The sequence below is a fragment of the Pseudophryne corroboree genome, chromosome 7 (assembly GCF_028390025.1).
Source record: "Pseudophryne corroboree isolate aPseCor3 chromosome 7, aPseCor3.hap2, whole genome shotgun sequence".
In the NCBI taxonomy this organism is placed as follows: Eukaryota; Metazoa; Chordata; class Amphibia; order Anura; family Myobatrachidae; genus Pseudophryne; species Pseudophryne corroboree.
In genome coordinates this window covers 276582498-276588497 of record NC_086450.1, presented here as the reverse complement: position 1 = coordinate 276588497, position 6000 = coordinate 276582498, and the positions used below count along the sequence as shown (strand labels likewise).

Here is a 6000-nt window from a genome sequence, read left to right as displayed (position 1 = left end):
ACACAGCAAAGGTCCTGTCCATGAAGGGAAACTAGACGCTTCGTCTAGTTTCCCTTCATGGAGAGGACCTTTGCTGTGCGGTGCGCGATGACGTCATCGCGCACCGCACAGCACAGTCCTCTCCATGAAGGGAAACTAGACGCTTAGCGTCTGGTTCCCTTCAAAGCGGGGGACCAGCGGCGGGCACAGCGGGGGGCACTGCAGAGGGCACAGTGGCGGATCTTGCCATGGTGCGGCGCCCTCCGGAGGGCGCCGGCGCCCTCCGGAAGGCGGCGCCCCGGGCAAAAGTACTGCTTGCCCGTGGCAAGATCCGGTACTGGGCATACTTCACCTGTGACAACAAGAGCTGCAGCTGGGGATGGTTACATCGCCACTGGAAAATGCTCTGGAGCCAGATGCAGGGTATACCGGTTACCTTGCATAGACAGCAACACCTGTGGCATCACCACATTGGTTGCGTTTCTACATACTATCTAATGTTATTAAATCTAAAAAAGAAACCATCAGTTTTTGGAACTATTTGTGAGTGGTAAAACCATATATAATGTTCTTGGCAAGCACTTTAGGTTACTTGTTGACAGGAATAGTATAAATCCCTATCTTACATATGCAATGGGAGGAAACATTGCACCAAATCAACAGATAATTAGTGTGAAGTCTTGAATTTCAAGGAGTCAGTTAAGCTGTAACCACACATGAGACAGGTACAGTATGTAGTCCATCAGTTGTTGGATGTCACAATGGATGCAGTAAGGACTGATTGAATTATACCAAGGTATGCCATGAATAGCAAGACCAATAATATTGGCAGCACTTTTATCCTTGGAAGAAAAACATTTAATTGTTAGCAACTTCTTAAGCCATATTCCTAGCTTATCAACTGCATATACTGTACAATCAAAACAAGCGCAAAGCCTTAGATTACCATGTGTAGTATATCCGACGACCATTCACCTATCACCTTATACCAGTTTGCAGGGTTGAGCCAGGTTAAATCCCATCCAGATAGGTCCCCTTCAGATTCATTATGTTCTTTTCTAAACTGATTCTTCAGTTCAGTTCATATACTTTTTGTAAATGTGCTGCTATAGGGTCACTAAAATTGTTTACAGTACATCCAGTACTTGACAGTGACATTGCCAAACATCTTAGCCTTCTGAGGAAGCCACTTATATCAAAGATGGAGAAACACATAAAGGGAGCACACCCGTGACTGAGGGTCTTAAGCGCAAATCCTCCATACTTGCAGCGTTAGGATCGGAGCCGGATGAAAAAAGCGTTGAGACGTCACTAATCAGTAAGGAGAGTATTCAGGTCTGAGAACATGCAGAGTTATATAAAGGAGTTAGCGTGGTACACAGGACTGATAAGTATACTGATTATAGTCACTGATTATAGTCACTTTACATCAGATATATGGAGAGCATAAATGAGGTATAAGTTGCTATTTATACTGTGCAATCTAAAACAACATAAAGCAATGAAAATGGAAAATGTGTGGATTCTGGCGCACTAAAAGTATCAGCCCTATCTTAATCCTCCTGTGGTCTGCCCAAATCCAGATCACACAAAGAATTGCTTAAAAATATATAGATGGAGGAAAGATCAAAGGCGCTACTGTACTAACATATAATTATCAGAGAATATAATAAAAGTGTACATCACATGGATTCTTTGCAGTCATTTGTTAAATTCTTTATGTCGTCCCAGTAACTTCCAGATGTTGTTTACATGTAAAAACAAAGAATAAACACAAAATGTGCGGTATTGTTTTTTGTGATGAAATTTCTGTGAATTCTCCAGCAGAAAAGAGCCCTGTGTTTTGTGGGTTTCTTGATAGTAGATAGAGATAGTTCCTCACCACCACTTCATAGGGATAAATGAACGTACCAAGACTCACTTAGAATTGTATAACACCATACACATAAAGGTATCTTTTATACTTCAAATCATCACACGTAAGAGGTGTTCCGTTTAGTAGAACGTACCATACTCACTTTTCATCAGGTGAAATTCTGCATATAGTGGTTTCTTTAAATAAGCAGAAACACTCCTCTCTCCAACAATTGATATATTGTCACATGAAACACAAAAAATAAACACAAAATGTGTAATACTATTTTTAGTGTTAGGATATTTGTGAATTCTCCAGTGAAAAGAAGTATGGTGGCCAATCCCAGGATCGGGATCGGTGGGATCCCGGGATTTAGGCCCAAAAATGGCCGGGATTCAATCCGGGGATTGGAAGCTCCAATCCCGGGGATTGAGGGATCAGCGTTGAGCTTCCTCAGGACGCTCAAATGCTGCCCGGCTTCCTCCTTAATGGTCCCCGGCGCAGCATGAGAGGTCACGCTGCGCCGTCAGCCGCTGCACGGAGCCGCCAGCAGCGTTCACAAGATGGTCCCCTCCCGCCTGCCCCAGGTATATGGTGAGTTATATGTGCAGGGTGGGCGGAGCGGAGTGGGGCGAGGGGCGGCCACCTAGGTAAAAGCCAATCCCGGGTATCCCGGGAATCCCGGGTATCCCGGGAATCCCGGGATTGGCCGTTTTTCAATCCCGATACCCGGGATTGAAAAAATGGCCCGGGATTGGCTTCCCTAAAAAGTAGGCCTTGTGAGAGTTTCTTGATAGTTAGTAGGGATAGTTCCTCACCACCACCTCACAGGGATAAATGAGGGTACCAAAACTCACTTAGAGTTTTATATCACCGTACACATAAAGGTATCTTTTATACTTCTAATCATCCTACGTAAGAGATGTTCTGTATCATAGAATGTACTACACTCACTTTTTAACAGGTGGAATTTTACACGTAGCAGTTTATTTAAACAAACGGAAACACTCCTCTCTCCAACAGTTGATATATTGTCACATGAAACACAAAGAAAATAAACACAAAATGTGTAATACTGTTTTTTTTTTTGCGTCTAGAATATTTGTGAACTCTCCCATGAAAAGAAGGCCCTGCGAAGATTTCTTGATAGTTGATAGGAATAGTTCCTCACCACCACTTCACAAGTGCATGTACCAACATTCACTTAGAGTTTTTGATCACCATGCTTATAAAGGTATCTTTTATGCTTCTAATCACCCCACGTGAGAAATATTTTCGTTCAATAAAACGTACCACACTCACTTTTCAGTAAGTGAAATTCCACATGTAGCGGTTTCTTTAAACAGATGGGAAACACTCCTTTCTCCCAAAAAAATGATTTATTGTCGCATAATAAAACTTTACACCCTTAAATAAAAGCTCTCCTCATACAGTTCCAAACAGTGATGGTTCAATAGAAAAATGTGTGTCAGATGGAATGAGACAATCACGAGTAAATTCCGGACTTATACTCATGCACACAATTACTATTTTACCTTGGAATGCTGCAGATGGAGAAAAATGATACTGAATAAAAAAATAATTGTCTGGTAGCACCAACGCCGTTTCGACTGGAGGTCTTCATCAAGGTGTATACTCAGACAGTGAAAAGGAAGACTATATATACCATTACACATCAGATATAATAGATGGAATAATAGACCTCAAGTGGATACTTATAACAGGTTTGAGGCATTTGAAAATTTTAGAGAAGATCGGGGGCCTTTTTTAAGATGGCGAGACAACAGGGGAAGTATGAGATATTTAAACCAAAAAGCCGGGGAAAAAGGGGGGGACAAAAAAGGAGAAAAAAGAAAAAAGAAGTATTTGAAATTAAAGATACAGATACTGCAGAAGAAATAAAAATATTCAATCTTAGCTCCCGTACATTGACTAAAGAGGAAAAACACATTTTACAGAAAGGACTAAAATTTGCCCCGACATCAACTACGGATGTGTTTGATGCTCACATTGACATACAGAAGTTTTCTAGAAAACTTACTTTGAAGAAATTCTTCGCCCTAAATAAAGAAAATAAAACTTCTGATGAAGATCCAGCAGCTAATACTCTGTTTAGAAAGAGATCCACCTTTTTTCCATCTCATGTGAAAGGATGTATGGTGGATAGTTTTACAAAATCAGTTATAGAAGACTTCCAGAAAATAAAAACTTCCAAAAAGAATAAACAACCACCAAAACACAATATCACTAAAAAAGAAAGGCTAGCGATAAAATCACTGAAAGATGATAAAAATATAATTATAAAACCCTGCAATAAGGGTGGTGGAATAGCAGTTCAGGATAAAGCCGACTACATTGAAGAAATTATGACACAACTGAACTCAAATGGTACCTACCAAAAGTTGAAGTTGGACCCAACAACAAGAATCAAAAAAAACTATTTAAAACTTATCACCAAATATTTGGAAAAGGGCATTCTGACAAAGAAGGAGTTTGAATTTCTAAGTGTCGAGCACCCAAAAACTCCTACCATTTACACCCTCCCCAAAGTTCATAAGAACCCTACACGACCTCCTGGACGTCCCATAATTTCTGGGTTAGGGAGTATAACTACAAATATTTCAGAGATGATAGATTTCTACCTACAACCATTGGTAACAAAAGGGAAATCACATCTTAAAGATACAACAGATACAATCAACAAACTGGCAGAAATAGAGTGGCAACAAGGTGCCTTTCTGGTCACAGCTGATGTCACTTCACTGTATACCATAATTGACCACAATGATGGTCTTAATGCAGTGAAGTTGCATCTAGATAAATCAGATTTGGAAACAGAAAAATAGAATTTATCTTGGAGAGTATCCAATTTGTACTTGAGAACAATTATTTCTTCTTCAATGGGGAATATTTTTTGAAAAAAGTTGGTACCACCATGGGCACCAAGTTTGCACCGAGCTATGCGAACCTCTTCATGTCAAGATGGGAGGATGAAGTGGTATATAACAACATGCTGGCCGATGCGGACTTGGTGTCATGGTATAGATACATCGATGATATAATCTTCGTGTGGAAAGGAGAACGGCAACATCTGGAAAACTTTTGTTCCCATTTAAATACTAATGATTAAAATATAATATTAACTTAAAATATAAGTCAAGTAGAAATTAATTTTTTAGACCTGACTATTTATATTAAGGAATATATTCTGCACACCAAAGGTTATACAAAACCCACTGATTCATATAGTCTCATTCCTTTTACAAGTCAGCATCACCCACATTAATTAAGGGGTATTCCGAAAGGACAATTCCTGAGGTTAAAAAGGAATTGTAGTGAAAATCAACATTACATGGATCAGAAGAATGACATGAAAAACAAATTTTTGAAAAAGGGATATGAACTAAAACTTTTAGAGAAGGTGGAAAAAGAAGTGGAAAGAATGGATAGGGAAGAAATCCTGAAAAAAGAGAGAAATAAACCCCTTAATAGTCAAGCAGAATGGGCCTTTATATCTGGTTTTGGGGCGGATTATAAAAAGCGAGAACATATTATTCGATAGCATTGGCACCTCCTATTAAGAGATCCGGTGTTAAAAGACATCATCCCAGCCCAACCGAGATTTATCTATAGAAGAGGTAGAAATGTAAAGAATTCCTTGGTAAAAAGTGCACTACCTTTTGAGTCCACAAATCCAATACGCACGAAAGGTTTCCACAGGTGTGGTACATGCATAGCATGCAGAACCATACCCTCAGAAACCTCTAAGATAACAAGTTTTTCTATCAACAATGTCAAATATGAAATAAATCATTTCATCACTTGCCACACAATCAATGTGGTTTACATAATAAAATGTGATTGTGGTCTGCTATATGTTGGTAGGACTGGAAGAGCACTTAAAACCAGAATCGCAGAACATATACGAAATGTGAGAAAGGGTCTGCAGACCCATTCACTCTCTGAACATTTCGCCAAAAAACATAATTGTGCAACATCTAAAATATCATCATTTATGGGTATCCAACAAATCAGATCTAATTGGAGGGATAGGGACATAGAAACTAATCTTGCAAGAGCCGAGATGCAATGGATCTTTAAATTATCCCCTGTGGCTTAAATTCTGACTTTGAGCTAAAATGGTTTATGTAATACTACTCGGTTTA

At 39.5% G+C, this 6000-nt stretch overlaps 1 long non-coding RNA gene across 1 annotated transcript in view; it reads right to left on the bottom strand.

Annotated features, from left to right (window-relative positions):
• Nucleotides 1-834: 834 nt before the first annotated feature.
• The window catches only part of LOC134943582 (uncharacterized), a 54413-nt gene continuing 49247 nt past the window's right edge, over nt 835-6000 (bottom strand). The window contains exon 3 of the long non-coding RNA XR_010181623.1: nt 835-1316. This is a non-coding gene — a long non-coding RNA (uncharacterized LOC134943582). The remainder of the gene's footprint in view (nt 1317-6000) is intronic.